Source organism: Aegilops tauschii, chromosome 7 (genome assembly GCF_002575655.3).
Source record: "Aegilops tauschii subsp. strangulata cultivar AL8/78 chromosome 7, Aet v6.0, whole genome shotgun sequence".
Taxonomy (NCBI): domain Eukaryota; kingdom Viridiplantae; phylum Streptophyta; class Magnoliopsida; order Poales; family Poaceae; genus Aegilops; species Aegilops tauschii.
This window is the reverse complement of record NC_053041.3, coordinates 58,694,349-58,712,241: the sequence shown is the minus strand read 5'-3', so window position 1 is coordinate 58,712,241 and position 17,893 is coordinate 58,694,349.

Genomic DNA, 17,893 nt, shown 5'->3' with positions numbered 1-17,893 from the left:
CACCTAGGATCCAGTGCCAGATCTGTGGCAAACTGGGCCATCCAGCGTGGAAGTGCTGGAAGCGCTATGATGAAGCCTACCAAGGAGGAGAAGAGAGGACGGCGAACCTGGCAGCACCTCAGTATGGGGTGGACACCAACTGGTACCTTGACAGCGGCGCCACCGATCACATCACAGGAGACCTTGAGAAGCTGACTGTCCGCAACCACTACACCGGGAACGAGCAAATCCACACTGCTAGTGGGTCAGGTATGGCTATAGAACATATTGGTCACTCAGCTATTCGTACCCCTGATCGTGATCTCTACCTAAATAATATTCTTCATGTTCCAGAAACTAGCAAGAGCCTAATCTCTGCTAGTCGTCTTGCTCTTGACAATGATACATTCTGTGAAATTCACCCTCATTCTTTTCTTGTTAAGGAACGGGGAACGAGGAAGGTTCTTCTTCGAGGCAGGGGTAGATGTGGTCTATACCCCGTCAAGCACAAGGGATCCAACATCCAGAAGCAGATGCTCAGTGCCACCAAGATATCTTCGGATAGATGGCACCGACGTTTAGGTCACCCATCTCCTCTAGTTGTCAGGAGAATTCTTAGTCAGAATAAACTTCCTTGTGCTAGTTTTTCCAGTAGTGATTCTGTTTGTGACGCCTGTCAAAAGGGAAAAAGTCACCAGTTACCTTATCCAAAATCAATAAGTGAATCCAAGTTTCCTTTAGAGCTTATTTTCTCTGATGTTTGGGGACCTGCTATTGAAACAGTAGGCAGAAAGAAATATTATGTGAGTTTTATCGATGACTTCAGCAAATTCACATGGATATATTTGATCAAACACAAGTCTGAAGTTTTTCAAAAATTTCATGATTTTCAGCACCTTGTTGAACGACAGTTTAATCGCAAAATTCTCGCTCTTCAGACAGATTGGGGAGGGGAGTATGAAAAACTCAACTCCTTCTTCACCAAGATAGGAATATCTCATCATGTATCTAGTCCCCATGCGCATCAACAGAACGGATCAGGAGAGAGAAAACATCGACATATTGTCGAAGTGGGCTTGTCTCTTCTTGCCCAAGCCTCTATGCCCTTAAAATTCTGGGATGAGGCATTTATTGCTGCTACTATTTGATCAATCACCTTCCTAGCAAAGTTATCAAGCTTGAGACCCCTCTTGAGTGATTGTTCCATGAAAAACCCAATTACTCCGCACTTAGGATTTTTGGGTGTGCTTGTTGGCCCAACCTCCGACCCTATAACAAGCACAAACTTCAGTTCCGTTTCAAACAATGCACTTTTCTTGGATATAGCAACCTTCACAAAGGTTTTAAATGCCTTGATATTTCAATAGGACGAGTGTATATCTCCAGGGATGTTATTTTCGATGAAAATGTATTTCCCTTCGCTACACTTCACCCAAATGCCGGTGCACGGCTCCGGGCAGAAATTCTTCTTTTGAGTCCGGAGTTACTAAACCCAACCGATCATGGGGATGAACATTATGCTAATGATCATTTGTTACATAGCCCTACTTCTGACGGAGATAGCGGTGAAAAAAACTGCACTCCAAATGCTTGTGATTTTATGCAACAACAACAGGAAACACCTGGCGGCGGACACGAGGCAGATTCGCCTGGACGCGCCGATTCTGGAGCTGACGCGGGAACAGATCCCCAGGCGGATCCTCTGACGCCCCAGGCGGATCGTCCGACGCCGCCCCCACCAGAATCCGGGGCCATCCACTCCCCGGGTAACGCCTGGCATGGGTCTCCAGGCCGGTTGGGTGGGCCGGCCACTCCTCTGTCTCCGCGCCCCAGTCGTCACGAGGCGGGTGGGCCTGAACCTGGTCGCCTGTCCCCCGCCGCGCGGCGCAATGATGGCGGGCGCGACCGCGCGCTGGCCCGTGGTCACGTGGCACCCGCTGACTCGTCAAGGCGGGATCCTCCTGCTCCACCAGCGCGCGATCCAACATCGTCCGACCGCGCGACAGGCGAGGTTGGTTCTGCTATGGCGGGATCGGGATCTTCTGCGGCTGCCGCACCCGTACGCTCCAGCACACCTCCTCAGATGACTACACGAGCACAATGAGGTATTTAAAATCCCACAGTTTACAAAGATGGGACACTCAGGTATGATAAGCACTTCAAATTTGCAAATTTTGCTTCTACTGGTGAGCCCCAAACTTTGACCGAAGCTCTAGGAAATGACAATTGGAAAAATGCCATGAATGTAGAGTATCACGCACTTATGAAAAACCAAACTTGGCATTTGGTTCCTCCTAAGCGAGGGAGGAATATTATTGATTGTAAATGGGTATATAAAATTAAAAAGAGACCTGATGGCACAATAGATAGATATAAGGCTAGACTAGTAGCTAAGGGCTTCAAACAACGCTATGGTATTGATTATGAGGATACTTTTAGTCCCGTAGTTAAAGCTGCTACTATTAGACTTGTTCTATCTATTGCTGTCTCCAAGGGATGGATTCTTCGCCAATTGGATGTTCAGAATGCGTTCTTACATGGCGTTCTCGAGGAGGAGGTCTATATGAGACAACCACCTGGGTTTGAAAATGGTTCAAAGCCACATCATGTGTGCAAGTTGGACAAGGCCTTATATGGCCTAAAGCAGGCACCTAGAGCCTGGTATTCAAGATTAAGTGCAAAGCTTCAGCAACTTGGTTTCAAGCCTTCAAGGGGTGACACTTCTCTTTTCTTCTTCAAGAAAGGGAAGGTGATTATATTTATGTTAATTTATGTTGATGACATAATTGTTGCCAGCTCTTCACAGGAAGCTACCACAGCATTGCTATCAAATTTGAAAAATGAGTTTGCTCTTAAAGACCTAGGAGAGTTACACTACTTCCTAGGTATTGCGGTAAAAAAGTTGCATGATGGTATTATGTTAACTCGGGAAAAATATGCCAAAGATGTAATCAGACGTGTAGGTATGAAGGATTGCAAACCCTCCAGTACACCTATGGCTATCACTGACAAGTTGTCATTATATGAAGGAGAATTACTAAGCCCAGAAGAAGGAACTAAGTACAGAAGTGTAGTTGGTGCTCTCCAGTACTTGACACTAACAAGACCCGATATATCCTTTGCTGTTAATAAAGTTTGTCAATTTTTACATGCTCCTACCTCTGTACATTGGATAGCTGTAAAGAGGATATTGAGGTATCTTGAAGGGAGTGCCAACACAGGGCTGAAATTGTGTAAATCTTCGTCAACCATAGTAAGTGCATTTTCTGATGCAGACTGGGCTGGATGTCCTGATGATAGAAGATCTACAGGGGGATTTGCAATCTTTCTTGGGTCGAATCTGATATCCTGGAGTGCTAAGAAGCAGGCTACAGTGTCACGCTCGAGCACTGAGGCAGAATATAAATCTTTGGCAAATGCAACAGCTGAGGTAATGTGGATTGAAACTTTACTTGATGAACTTGGCGTTGGAAGAACAGGTGTGTCATGCTTATGGTGTGACAATCTTGGAGCAACATATTTGTCTGCAAATCCAGTGTTTCATGCACGAACGAAACACATAGAGATTGATTACCATTTTGTACGAGAGAGAGTTGCACAAAAGTTGCTAGATATTCAGTTCATTCCAACAGGAGATCAAGTTGCAGATGGGTTCACAAAACCGTTACAAGTCAAGCAACTACAAGCCTTCAAGCGCAATCTGAACCTTGATACGTTAAGATTGAGGGAGGATGTTAAAAGTGTAGGACCGTAGTTGTATCGTGACATTGTAACGTGATTGTATTCGTTGGAGTTGAGGCGCAGGTTGTTGGCTAGGATATCCTCTATCTCATGTATAGCTTGGAGTAGAGGACAAGTTAACAACCAACTAACCACCTGCATATGCATCCCATCCATAGCCTTTAATACTATGGACGACGGACGTGGCGACAGACGTGCGTCTCCGCGGCCGCCGATCCAGCCGGAACCGCCGCCGCCGCTCCCGCCGGCCGATGGGGAGGGCTTGGGGGCCGGCGGAGGGGGGCCTTCACCGCCGCCGATCCGCCTGGCAGCCCTGTGCGTTGGAGAGGCACATTCGCCTCTGCCGCCACTGCTGTCTTCGCCGGATCCGCCGCCTCCTCTGGATGAGCCGCGGCCGGCGCTCACGGTGGTTCCTGCGGCGGTGCACGATCAGCCCCCCTCCCCGGCTTCCCGTCGAGATCCCTCGACGGCGGATCGGGATCGGGGGTTTTTGAATCCTTTGAAATGGCGTGTGCGATTTGAAGATGCTAGGGAGGCGGGGCGATGGATCAATGGTCTGATCTACTCGCATCCGTCTCGTTGGATGACGATCCGAGATGAAGATGGAGAAATTTTGGCCGGACAACATCTCAACACTGACGAGGAACTTGCTAACAGTAAGCGTTTATCGATTGATTTCTTCCATATCAAGGTTCTTGAGTGTGTGCATGTGCCTGTGGATTGCGAAGAACAACCTGTCGTTGTGGATCTTACGGAGGACGTGGATGGACCAAAGCCTACGCAGCGGTTTGGGGGTCGTTTCTGGATCCTTGCCGATGAGGACAAAGACGATGTTGATCTGCAGGAAATGTCGGATCGGCCGCCACCTACGCGTGGCTTGGTAACATCCGTCTCTTTGCCCGAACCAATTGAGAGCTGCAAAAATTCGTTTTCGCTCGGTCCTCTGGTTCCTTCGCAGAAGTCGAAAGTGAAACCATGGATTGGACCGTTGCCTAAGGTGGTGCCGCCGACTATCACTTTGTCCAACTTTTTTCATCCCGAGTGCTGGACGAGAGTAACTAGGAGAAAGAAGAAGGGAGGCCGGCGTGCGCGATGTTCGGGCGGCCAGATTTGAACGTTTGAATTCGTTTTTAGGCAGAGATGGGCCGCAAGCGACTGATAGTGTTGTGGGCTTGGCTAGTACTGGGCTTGAGGCCTAGGGGCTGGCCAAGCCTGCGCTGCACCTGGCGAGGGCGACGTGCATGAGGAGGCCTCGGTTCGGTCGCCACCGCATGCACGATCTCTCTCCTCCTCCTGCCGCATCGTTCCTGCTAGGGTTCGCCGTCGCGGGAGGTAGGGTTTCCCGTTTGCTATCTCGCGCCGTCCCACCCCGGGGATCGCCGGCGTTGGGCTCCGCCCGCCTCTCGGGTCTTTTGTGGCCGCGATGCCGCCCAAGCCTCCTCCGCCGAGGGTTGCGCCGGCGGTGAGGAACCCGCCTGGGGCTGCGGGTGTCTCTTCTGCTCAGGCAGCAGCCGCTGCCGCGCAGGCTCTCGCGCGTGTGGCGCCTCCGCCTAGGGTGGCTCCGCCGCCACCTCGGGTGGCGCCTCCTCCGCCCCCGGCGAGGGTGGTCCCTCCTCAGCCCCCGAGGGCTGCGCCTCCTCCGCCGCCCCTACCTACGGCTGCGCCTCCGCCGCCACCTAGGGCCGAGCCGCCGCCGCCCCAACGGCCGTGGCCGAGGCAGATGGCAGGTAGTCGCGGTGGGTCGGGCCAAGGCATGAACGGTCGCGGGGCGGGTGTTTCTGCGGGGGACGATCGCAATCCTCCGCGTGGTCAGTGGGGCGATGATGGATTTGAGGCTTATGGTTCTGGTCTGCATCGGGGTTCTTCGTCTACCGGAGGTGGCCGTGGCTATGCTTGGGTGGACAACGACAATGCCAATAGGGGTTTCCAAGGACCGCCCGGTGATTTTGTGGAGGGTGCGGTTGGCCCTAATAACCGTTCTTTCCGGGGTCGTTTCCGCGGAGGCCGTGGCGGGAACCGGCGTCATCCTCCGCCGAAGCAGCCGACTACTGCGGCTGAGCAGCATGCGATCTCGCCGGAGGTGGCTGCCGGTGGATCGGCTCTACCGCAGGTGGCGGTGGAGATGGTTCAAGCCCTGGCTGCAGTCACGTTGTCGGAGCCCATGTAGACTGGAGATTCTGCTTCTGAGCAAGGTACGGAGAAGTCCGAGGTTGAAAAGGTGTCCAAGTGGGCGGCTAAAAATAAGAAGCTAACCTGTTTCCGTTGCGGTGAACCGGGACACTTTTTGGTTGAATGCACTGCGGAGTTATGTGACTTGTGCCGGAAACCTAAACATACAGCTGCTGATGTCCTCTTATGTTGGGGCCTAAACCTTCTGTTCAGATATACGGGGTTTGCTGCTCAGAGTTGATGTTCTTCGAGTCTCCCAGTGTGGAACCCTTGGCACCCGCGGTGGAGACCTCCTTCCCCGGTGTGGTGAAGGTGGTTCATGGACCTTTGACCGAGGCACAGATCATTCAGCAGTTGCGGGAGCTGGCTCCGGGTAATTTTCAGTGGTCGTTGCTCAAGCTCACAGATACATCTTACAAAGTAGATTTCCCGTCTAAGGAGGATCAGCTGAGAATCCTCAAGTTCGGTATGAGCAGGGTCACGGGTACTAGTTTTGTGCTGCAGTTTGATGAGTGGAAAAAGAAGGAGCCGCAGGGCATGCCGTTAACTCAGATTTGGGTTCGTTTCTCTGGGGCGCCATCTGAGCCCCTGGATAGCTTTTTGGTTACGTGGAGCCTGGGTTCTTTGATTGGCAAGACTAAGCAGGTGGATATGCAGTTCACACGTGCTCACGGGGTGGCGCGTTTACTTGTCAGTGTTGCTAACATTGAGTTCCTGCCAGATGTGGTGCCTTGGACGCATGAAGGCGTTCTGTATCATTTGGATGTTGAGTATGAGGATCCTAACCTTTTCAGTGAATTTGAGGATGATAATCCTATGGACACCTCCGAGGGAGGAGGTGCTTCGGGGAACCAGGATGATAGTGCTAAGAGTAATGATGATAAGGCCAAGGGGCCTTCGGGTCCGTCTGATTCTGGTCACACTACTCCTGATAGGTCAACTGGCACGGTCCCAACGAGTACTTTGCAGCTTGGTTCCTTGGGGGCTTTCTCGGCTCCGCCTAGGCTTTGGTGTGAACGAGTTGATCCAGTGAGCCCCGTGGTAAGTCCGTGTGTGTCGAAGCCTGTTGAGCTGGGAGGTGCCGAGGGGCAGGAGGCCCCTCCCTCTTCTCCCACTCCTTCTCCGGTTATGGAGGAGGTGGCTGCGACGGTGGTCTCGGCTGGAGGTGGCGGGCAGGTGGCCCGGCGATCCGCGTCGCCATCATCGTCGGCGCCGAGCACAAGCTCGGGGGTTTCGCTCCATCCCATGAGGCCGGCTGTCTGCGGAGGGGTGTGCGTGCAGGAGGCCACCGCACCCCTTCCTGCCACGGAGGGCGGGTCGGGTGGCGTGGCCGTTATGACGCCCCAATCCCCGGATCGCTCCCCTAGGCTGGCCTCGCCGGTCTCGGGTCCGTCTGCCGTTCCGGCTATCGGCGGGACTCCCGTGGACAGGCCGCGGGAGATGTCGTCGTCTTTTGGTGCTGCGCCGGAGGTCCCAGCACGGGTCACCGCTGTTGGGGGACGGGTAGGAGGCCCTTCCCCTAGCAGAGCTTCGCGCGAGGAGGTCATCGCCTTTGGTGGGATTCCGGATCCTGTCTCTGAGGGGAGGCGGATCAGCGGGAGGCTGCAGGAGCAGCCGGACGTTGATGACATGCAGCTAAGGTGTGCTATGAGGGCGGCCAAGCTGCGTGACGTCGAGATCTCCACCGGTATGTCTGTTAATAAATCAAATTCGATTTTGCATTTTACCAATGATGAGATTGTTCATAATGCAAATCAACTAGGAGTTTCACTTGGTAGTAATGATATGGAGATCTCTAGGTCAGTTAATGACATTCTTGATTTAGAAGCAGAGAGGGCGTTGGAAATGATTCGTAACATAGCTGCCGTTAAACCTATGAATGAGTCAGACATTGATGCACTTGGGGTCAGGATTCTTGATGGTTTGTGTGTCGATCTTGACCCTGCGTTACCGGAGATGGAGGAGGAGGAGGGTTTTGCTTATCCTGAGACCTCTAACCATGTAGATGAGTCGTTGGTGATTGCGGCTGAGCCCGAGTGTGGTGACCGAACTGAAGATCGCGTTAAGCCTAAACGAACTTGGAAACGGAAGGTTTATCCAGTGTCGGCTGTGCGTAGAAGTGCTAGGATCCGTACCTCTAAAAAATTTCATGATGAAATATGAGAGGCATTTTCTGGAATAGCAGGTCTTAAAGACTTGGCTAAAAGAAGGTTTCTAGCGGATGCTTCTCTTGAACATCATTTGGATTTTATTGCTTTGTCAGAGACTGGAAGAGACAACTTCACTTCCCAATTTCTTAGCACTTTATCGGGGGGGGGGGGGGTAGATTTCGACTGGCATTGCCTCCCTCCGCGAGGAAGATCCGGTGGGGTTTTACTTGGGGTTAAGTGTGATACTTTGGAAGTTCGGAGTGTAGTTCTGGGAGAGTTTGCGGTAAAGTTTCGGGTCAGAACTAAGGCCGATGGGTTTGATTGGGCTTTGGTGGTGGTTTACGGCACCGCGCAACCAGACCTCAAACCAGACTTCTTGGCCGATCTGGTCCGTGTGTGTGGTAACGAGCAGCTCCCTATCCTAGTGGGGGGTGATTTCAACATAATTCGAAGAAGGGAGGAAAAGAATAATGAGAATTTTGATGGCAGATGGTCGTTTATGTTCAATACCATAATTGAGAGCTTGGATCTCAGAGAGATAGAGCTCTCGGGTAGGAAATTCACTTGGGCTAACTCGTTAACAATCCCGACTTTTGAGAAGCTAGACCGTGTCTTAGCTAGCGTCGAATGGGAACATAACTTTCCCCTGGTAACAGTGCAGGCGCTGACACGAGGTCTCTCGGATCACACGCTGTTACTAGTTGACTCGGGGGCTCAAACCCATGCGGGTAACAAGAATATTTTCTCGTTTGAACTTGCATGGTTTGAAAGAGAAGGGTTCCTTGAGCTGTTAGCTAGAGAGTGGGCTAAAGACTCAGGAGGAAGGTCACCTATTGAAAGATGGCAATGCAAGATTCGTCATCTATGAAGGTTCCTTCGTGGATGGGCTAAGCATACGCATGGGATTTATAAGGCTGAGAAGGAACGACTCCTTCTACTTATTCAGACCCTAGAAGTAAAAGCTGAAACTTCCATTTTAGATACCAGCGAGTTGGAAACTAAGATGGAAGCTGAGCTGCGGCTGAAAGATCTCCTCCGCGAGGAGGAATTGAAGTGGGCGCTGCGAGCTAAGGTTCGCAAAATCGTCCAAGGAGAGGATAACACTCAATTCTTTCATATGATTGCTAATGGAAAGCATCGTAAGAAGAGGATTTTCCAATTAGAACAAGACGAAGGGACGATAGTTGGTCAAGAAAATCTGAAAGTTTACATTACCAACTATTATAAGCAGTTGTTTGGACCTCCGGAAGAGAATTTTGTATCCTTAGATGAGTCAAGGGTTGAGGATGTTCCTCAACTTGAGACTGACAAGAATGAGATTTTGACTGCTCCCTTTACGGAGAAAGAGGTGTTTGAGGCCATCGCACAAATGAAAAATAATAAGGCTCCAGGACCGGATGGGTTTCCAGCGGAGTTTTATAAAAAATGTTGGCACTTTATTAAGGGGGACCTGATTCCGATGTTCCATGAGCTTTTTGCTGGACAACTTCAATTGTTTAAGCTGAATTTTGGAACGATAACTTTACTTCCTAAGAAGACAGAGGCCGTTCGCATTGAGCAGTTCAGGCATATATGTCTGCTTAATGTTAGTTTCAAAATCTTCAGCAAGGTTGGGACGAACAGACTTACGCAGATTGCGCATTCTGTGGTGCAACCGTCCCAGACTGCTTTCATGCCAGATAGAAATATCCTTGAAGGGGTTGTCGTCTTGCATGAAACACTCCATGAGATTCACTCAAAACAACTAGATGGCGTTGTTTTTAAAGTGGATTTTGAAAAAGCATACGATAAAGTTAAATGGCCATTCCTTCAACAGGCTCTCCGTATGAAAGGATTTGATCCGGCCTGAAGAAACCAGATTGAATCCTTTACCCAAAAAGGGAGTGTAGGGATTAAAGTGAATGATGACATAGGTCACTACTTCTAGACACACAAAGGGTTAGGGCAAGGAGATCCAATGTCACCGATCCTATTCAACATAGTGGTAGATATGCTGACCATTTTAATAGGACGGGCTAAGGATGCAGGGCAGGTAGGTGGCCTTGTTCCGCATTTAGTTGATGGCGGTATCTCCATCCTTCAGTATGCTGATGATACTATCATCTTCATGGAGCACGACTTGACGAAAGCGAGAAACATGAAGCTCGTGTTATGCTTATTTGAACAATTGACCGGGTTAAAAATTAACTTCCACAAGAGCGAATTATTCTGTTTTGGAAGAGCTAATGATGACCAGGAGGCTTATAAACAATTGTTCGGATGTGAATTGGGAACGTTACCGTTCACGTATTTAGGTATATCCATTCATCATCGTAAGCTAACTAACAAAGAGTGGAAATGCATTGAGGATCGTTTTGAGAAGAAACTGAGCTGATGGAAAGGGAAGCTCATGTCATATGGAGGGCGATTAATTTTGATTAATTCGGTCCTCACAAGTATGCCTATGTTTCTCCTCTCCTTTTTCGAGGTCCCGATGGGAGTCAGGAAGAGGCTAGATTTCTATCGATCACGATTCTTTTGGCAGAGTGATGAGCTTAAACAAAAGTATAGGCTGGCTAAATGGGATATAATCTGTAGGCCAAAGGACCAAGGGGGTCTAGGTATTGAAAATCTGGAAGTCAAAAACAGATGTATCCTTAGCAAGTGGCTGTTCAAACTTTCATCTGAGACGGAGGCTACTTGGGCTCAGATTTTGCGAAATAAGTATCTTCACTCTAAAACCTTGTCCCAGGTGACAGTGAGGCCGACTGACTCACCATTTTGGAAAGGCTTGATGAGAGTCAAACCACTCTTTTTCAACAGGACAAGGTTCTTAGTCGGAAATGGAGCTACTACGAGGTTCTGGGAGGATACGTGGCTTGGGGAGACTCCCCTTGCGCTTCAATATCCTACTTTGTATAACGTTGTTCAACGTAGAGAAGCCTACGTTGCAACCGTTCTACAATCCACTCCCCTCAATATTAGCTTTCGGAGGACGCTAGTGGGAAATCGTTGGGAGGCCTGGCTTCATCTTGTAAGACGATTGATGGATGTCCAGTTGTCTCAGCAGCCAGATCAGTTGTATTGGAAACTAACTAAGAACGGCGTGTTCTCGGTCAAATCCATGTATCTGGATGTTATTAACTCTAGCGTGATTCCTTCCTCGAAGCAAGTTTGGAAAGTGAAGGTACCTTTGAGAATCAAAGTGTTTATGTGGTTTGTGCATAAACAAGTTATTTTGACTAAGGATAATCCGGCAAAACGCAACTGGGTGGGTTCTGCAAGATGTAGTTTTTGCGACCATAACGAAACAATCAAACACCTCTTTCTTGATTGTCCGCTGGCCAAGATTCTATGGCAGTCGATTCATATTGCTTTTAATATTAATCCGCCCACTTCTATCAACACATTATTTGGAACGTGGCTCGATGGGATTGATTCAGATACTGCGAGGCACATTCGTGTAGGCGTCCGTGCTTTATTATGGGCAGTCTGGAACTGCAGAAATGATTTGGTTTTTAACGGAACAACGAACATTCACTTTTTGCAGGTTATCTTCAGGGCCACTGCGTTGATCCGTATGTGGTCGCTACTCACTCCGACGGAGGCCAGGGAGCGTTTGGTTACCGCGTCTACCCGATGGGAGATGGTAGCTCGGGATATTTTCAACCGGTTTAGATGGCGGTCATGTAATAGGATAGGCATGTAGTGCTCCTATTTCTATTTGCCAGCCGGTTCTGGCTTTGTCTTTTTTGTTTAGCTCTTGTGAGCATTTGTTTACTTCTTACTTCGAGATTTGGAGACTTGTTGCTGGATATTTTTATTAATAAAATGAGCCGTATGCATCTTTCTGATGGGGTAAACCCCCTTTTCGAAAAAAACCACCTGCGCCTTATCATGTAATCGCTCTGCCTATATTAACACGAAGGCGTCCCTGCCAGGAGGCAACACGCTTAACGCAGCCAACCCTAGCTTTTAGAGGACCGAGCCTGGCCGGACCGAGCGGGCCATGAGCCGGTCCTAAAGACCGCTCGTGTCGTCCACCCTGAACCATATCCATGGAACTTGTATCTTCTTCTGGTACTTAGGTCATGCAGACCCTGTTCCAACTCCATGTATTTCGCTGTCACAAATATGTGCAATTGGGTTGGCTGTGATGGCGATGGTTCGGTTTGTTTGGGCTTAATTGTTTCTTCATAGAGCCATGCTGTGAGGTTTGGTATATATGACGTGATAGTCCACAGAGATTAATGTAGAAATTGATGCTCTGGCTGGTAGCAGTCGGAGACTATATGTACAAATGTCCTATTTGACTATATATCTACACCATGTGTCTTGAATAGACTAGATCTGGTGGCGTCCATGATAGAATCTCACACCATTTGACCAAATGGGGGCCAGTTGTATACATAGTCATAGTATCTAGTTTTTCAATCATTCTATTTTTTCCTGGGAATATATCAAGGGGAGTCTTGCTTTCAATCATCGATCATTTCGTTACCTTAGCGAAATTTAGTATGTGCCACTTTCAGTGGTTGTGAGCTTTTAGTATGCGGGAATTGCATATCAGAGAGGAGTGGCCAAGGTGACTATGCAGTACAGTATGAAAACAAAGTTAGAACTCATGATGTTAGTTAAACCATCTGTGGCTTGCTGATATTTCAATCTTTTAATGTTTGCCAAATTACTTTTAACTAGATAGAATTATTTCACAGAAGCTTCTCATGATGGGCAAGATCAAAGCGTAACCCTGACCACAATATATTCCTGAATCTGGTAAGAAAAGAAAGGAATTTATAGACCATCATTTAGCTGCCGAATACTTTGTGCATGACAAGGATGCATGTGCATTCAACACAGTTTTACAAACATATACTCCCTCCGTCCGGAAATACTTGTCCGAGGGATGGATGTATCTAGATGTATTTTAGTTCTAGATACATCCATTTGTATCCATTTCTACGACAACTATTTCTGGACGGAGGGAGTACATCAATTTAGTGCAAACTGAACCATATCTTGAATAGGACTGATCTGAAGTCATATCTACTTGATTTCAAGAATAAAAGTATAACTGTACATACAATAGGTTCGTTCTCACACAACGTATCTAAACCTCCCTGAAGTGTAGTACAATGTTACAGTTTTCCTAAAAGTCAAGACTGGTAAAATAACTGTTAAAAAGAGTGAGCAAAATGAAACAGCAGCCCTCATATAATTGTAAACCAGGAATGACGATAGCTTAACCTTTGACTATTTGGATTCATTAACAACATCATCCCAGTAGTTCGCACTGACACGCAACAGCTATTATACTGACGAAGGTCAATGTTTGCATCAAGCATTGAATTTTTTGAGATGTCACCAACACAAACTTCTTTAATCATCTCTTGGTTGCATCGCATGAGACCTACACGTTAGATTTGATTCCGTACAGTTAAATTAAATTATCAAAGCTGAAAACTCACCGGCTGTATATATAATATACAGGAAAGTGACAAGTAGATGTTTAACATTAAAGGAGTCAACTTATAACCACTGCATCGGAGCATAAACCAGCTAAGTTCTCTTTAAATCCTTTTCCATTGAAGCCTCTCAATCGGGTGTTATTCAACGGAAAATGACAAACCTAGGTCATGCCAATAATGCCAAAAAGTCAGATCATCTCCATCTCCTCCATGTGTTTATCTCAAGCCTCCACACAAGGGATAAACTGAAGATGGTTTGCCTCCTTTGACGGGGACAATGGAAATCCCAACTCCCAAACAGATCTAGCTCGGAAGTGCACTACAAATAATGAACACAAATTTACATATTCACAATTTAGTATTATTAGTGCAATGAAGCCTTTTTCTCACCAGGCTTATTATTTGTGTGTACCTCTGACTAGAAAATGTACTGTAACTATTCTTGCTCGTTTGAAGAACATCGGTATCGGTTTAGTCTACGTTTTTGTAGTAAATAGATAGCATGTCATATTTCAATGGATCGAACCGATCAAAACCATGCAGAAGTTGTGCATATGGTATATGGGAAGACTACCAGCTGGATAAAACCTCTCAATTGATTGATTAGCAGGGATGCCATTATTTGAATTAGCATCAGAAGCTGAAAGCATAAGAGGTACATTATCAAAGGAGTTCCGTTAATTGACATGTATGTATCCTCTGTCAGACCACTTCTTTGAATTTGGTCAACTCAACCAGATTGCAGCATACTGAGCTGTCCTGTCCTGTCCTGTCCTCGCAGCAAAATGCCGGCTAATGAAAAATGTCAATGATTACCAAAATACTCTCTGCTAATTAGGGGTTATCAATTGTCAACCACCAAGTTTCAGCCTCTAATAAGGAAATCAAGCAATGTACGGCACGGCAGACCAATGAAATAAGATTGCAAGTTGTTCTGTGGATGTAGAATTTCCGTACTTATCAGGTTCTGAGGATAGGACCGTGTGAGTGTCACTTTCTAATGTCTAACTGTTCAATAAACTCTACATGACGAAATTGTAATATGTCAAGTGGCGACAAAAGTCCCATTTTATCATATATTACTCAACTAGCATATAAGAGTTGAAAGAAACATGGCAATGTTATCAGAAACCTGCCAAGTTTTTACTGCTTTAGCAGCAAAGATTGTTTGAACTTCTTTAACTGAAGGAGCCCAAGCTTGAAACTGGATGTAGCGTCATGGTGTAGCTGTTCGTCACTGGCCTGCTGTTCGACATGTACAATCCTATTAGACGGAAGGCATATTGCCCGGCTTTAGCAAGCTGAAGCCCTTACAGAGTACCACGCACGCACGCACGCACACGCGCGCGCGCGCGCACACACACACACAGAGAACCGCAACATGACCGCATAGGTGATGGATCAAGTTGTCAATGGTCGACGAGTACATGGTCTTGCTGAGTTGCTTCCATAGCTGCAAGAATAGTCATTTTTATAGGCAGTCAGCACGATGCTTAATGGAAATTCTTTCGATGGGACTCGCAAAACCCAACCACGTAACCCTATGCACTAAAACCAAAAGTCTACCACTAAGGGCATGAAAGTCTGCGAAGGACGTCTAATCCCAATCACACTCGGTGACGGCGTGGATGCATCCCATCTAAATTGGGTCAAGATGCAGGTGAAGAAGGTATGGCTACTATCCTCACCCACCCCTCAAAGAGCATCGTGAGGTGTTGTAACGGTGTAGGATGCAGGTGAAGAAGTTATGGCTAATCCCCGGGGCAGTGCTTGTACAATAATCTACACGGAGGAGAGTAGGATGCTTAGTGAGGTGTTGAAATCTTTGAAAGGAAAGCTTCTTTCCCGGGCTGAAAGGCTTGTAATGGTGAGCTCTACTGCAACCTAGTTCCTCACCCTTTCGATGGTAACAAATGGTCTTCGAAGAAGGGTTGATGGGCTTAGAAATGACATCGTGCAATACACAGGGTGAAGGAAATATGCCCTAGAGGCAATAATAAAAGTTTTTATTTATATTTCCTTATATCATGATAAATGTTTGTTATTCATGCTAGAATTGTATTAACCGGAAACTTAGTACATGTGTGAATACATAGACAAACAGAGTGTCACTAGTATGCCTCTACATGACTAGCTCGTTGAATCAAAGATGGTTAAGTTTCCTAGCCATCGACATGAGTTGTCATTTGATTAACGGGATCACATCATTAGAGAATGATGTGATTGACTTGACTCATTCCGTTAGCTTAGCACTTGATCGTTTAGTATGTTGCTATTGCTTTCTTCATGACTTATACATGTTCCTATGACTATGAGATTATGCAACTCCCGAATACCGGAGGAACACCTTGTGTGCTACCAAACGTCACAACGTAACTGGGTGATTATAAAGGTGCTCTACAGGTGTCTCCGATGGTACTTGTTGAGTTGCATAGATCAAGATTAAGATTTGTCACTCCGATTGTCGGAGAGGTATCTCTGGGCCCTCTCGGTAATGCACATCACTATAAGCCTTGCAAGCAATGTGACTAATGAGTTAGTTACGGGATGATGCATTACGGAACGAGTAAAGAGACTTGCCGGTAACGAGATTGAACTAGGTATTGAGATACCGACGATCGAATCTCGGGCAAGTAACATACCGATGACAAAGGGAACAACGTATGTTGTTATGCGGTTTGACCGATAAAGATCTTCGTAGAATATGTAGGAACCAATATGAGCATCCAGGTTCCGCTATTGGTTATTGACCGGAAGTGAGTCTCGGTCATGTCTACATAGTTCTCAAAACCGTAGGGTCCGCACGCTTAACGTTCGGTGACGATCGGTATTATGAGTTTATGTGTTTTGATGTACCGAAGGTTGTACAGAGCCCCGGATGTGATCACGGACATGACGAGGAGTCTCTAAATGGTCGAGACATAAAGATTGATATATTGGAAGGCTATGTTTGGACACCGAAATGGTTTCGGATGAGTTCAGACAAATATCGGAGCACCGGGAGGTTACCAGAAGCCCCTGGGGAGTCAATGGGCCTTAATGGGCCCTAGTGGAGATAGGAGGCAGCGGGCAAGTGGTGGGGCGCGCCCTCCTAGGCCCAAACCGAATTGGTTTACGGTTTGGGGGCCAGCCCGCCCTTTCCTTCTCTTCTCCTTCTCCTTCCTCCTTCTCCTAGTAGGAATAGGAAGGGGGGGGGGGTGCAAACCTACTTGGAGTAGGATTGCCCCCCCTTGGGCACGCCTCCTCCTAGGCTGGCCCTCTCCTCCTCCCCTCCTTTATATACGGGGAAGGGGGCACCCCATAGACACACAAGTTGATCATTGATCTCTTAGCCGTGTGCAGTGCCTCCTCCACCATAATCCACCTCGGTCATATCGTTGCAGTGCTTAGGCGAAGCCCTGCGCCGGTAGCTTCATCATCACCGTCATCACACCGTCGTGCTGACGAAGCTCTCCCTCGACACTCTGCTGGATCGTGAGTTCGTGGGACGTCACCGAGCCAAACGTGTGCAGATCGCGAAGGTGTCGTACTTTCGGTGCTAGGATCGGTAGATCGTGAAGACGTACGACTACATCAACCGCGTTGTCATAACGCTTCCGCTTACGGTCTACGAGGGTACGTAGACAACACTCTCCCCTCTCGTTGCTATGCATCACCATGATCTTACATGTGCGTAGGAATTTTTTTGAAATTACTACGTTCCCCAACAGTGGCATCCGAGCCAGGTTTATGCGTAGATGTTATATGCACGAGTAGAACACAAGTGAGTTGTGGGCGATAATAGTCATACTGCTTACCAGCATGTCATACTTTGATTCGGCGGTATTGTTGGATGAAGCGGCCCAGACCGACATTACGCGTACGCTTACGCGAGACTGGTTCTACCGACGTGCTTCGCACACAGGTGGCTGGCGGGTGTCAGTTTCTCAACTTTAGTTGAATCGAGTGTGACTACGCCCGGTCCTTGTTGAAGGTTAAAACAGCACATACTTGACGAAAAATCCTTGTGGTTTTGATGCGTAGGTAAGAACGGTTCTTGCTCAGCCCGTAGCTGCCACGTAAAACTTGCAACAACAAAGTAGAGGACGTCTAACTTGTCTTTGCAGGGAATGTTGTGATGTGTTATGGTCAAGATATGATGCTAAATTTTATTGTATGAGATGATCATGTTTTGTAACAGAGTTATCGGCAACTGGCAGGAGCCATATGGTTGTCGTTTTATTGTATGAAATGCAATCGCCATGTAATTGTTTTACTTTATCACTAAGTGGTAGCGATAGTCATAGAAGCAATAGTTGGCGAGACGACAACGATGATACGATGGAGATCAAGGTGTCGCGCCGGTGACGATGGTGATCATGACGGTGCTTTGGAGATGGAGATCAAAGGCACAAGATGATGATGGCC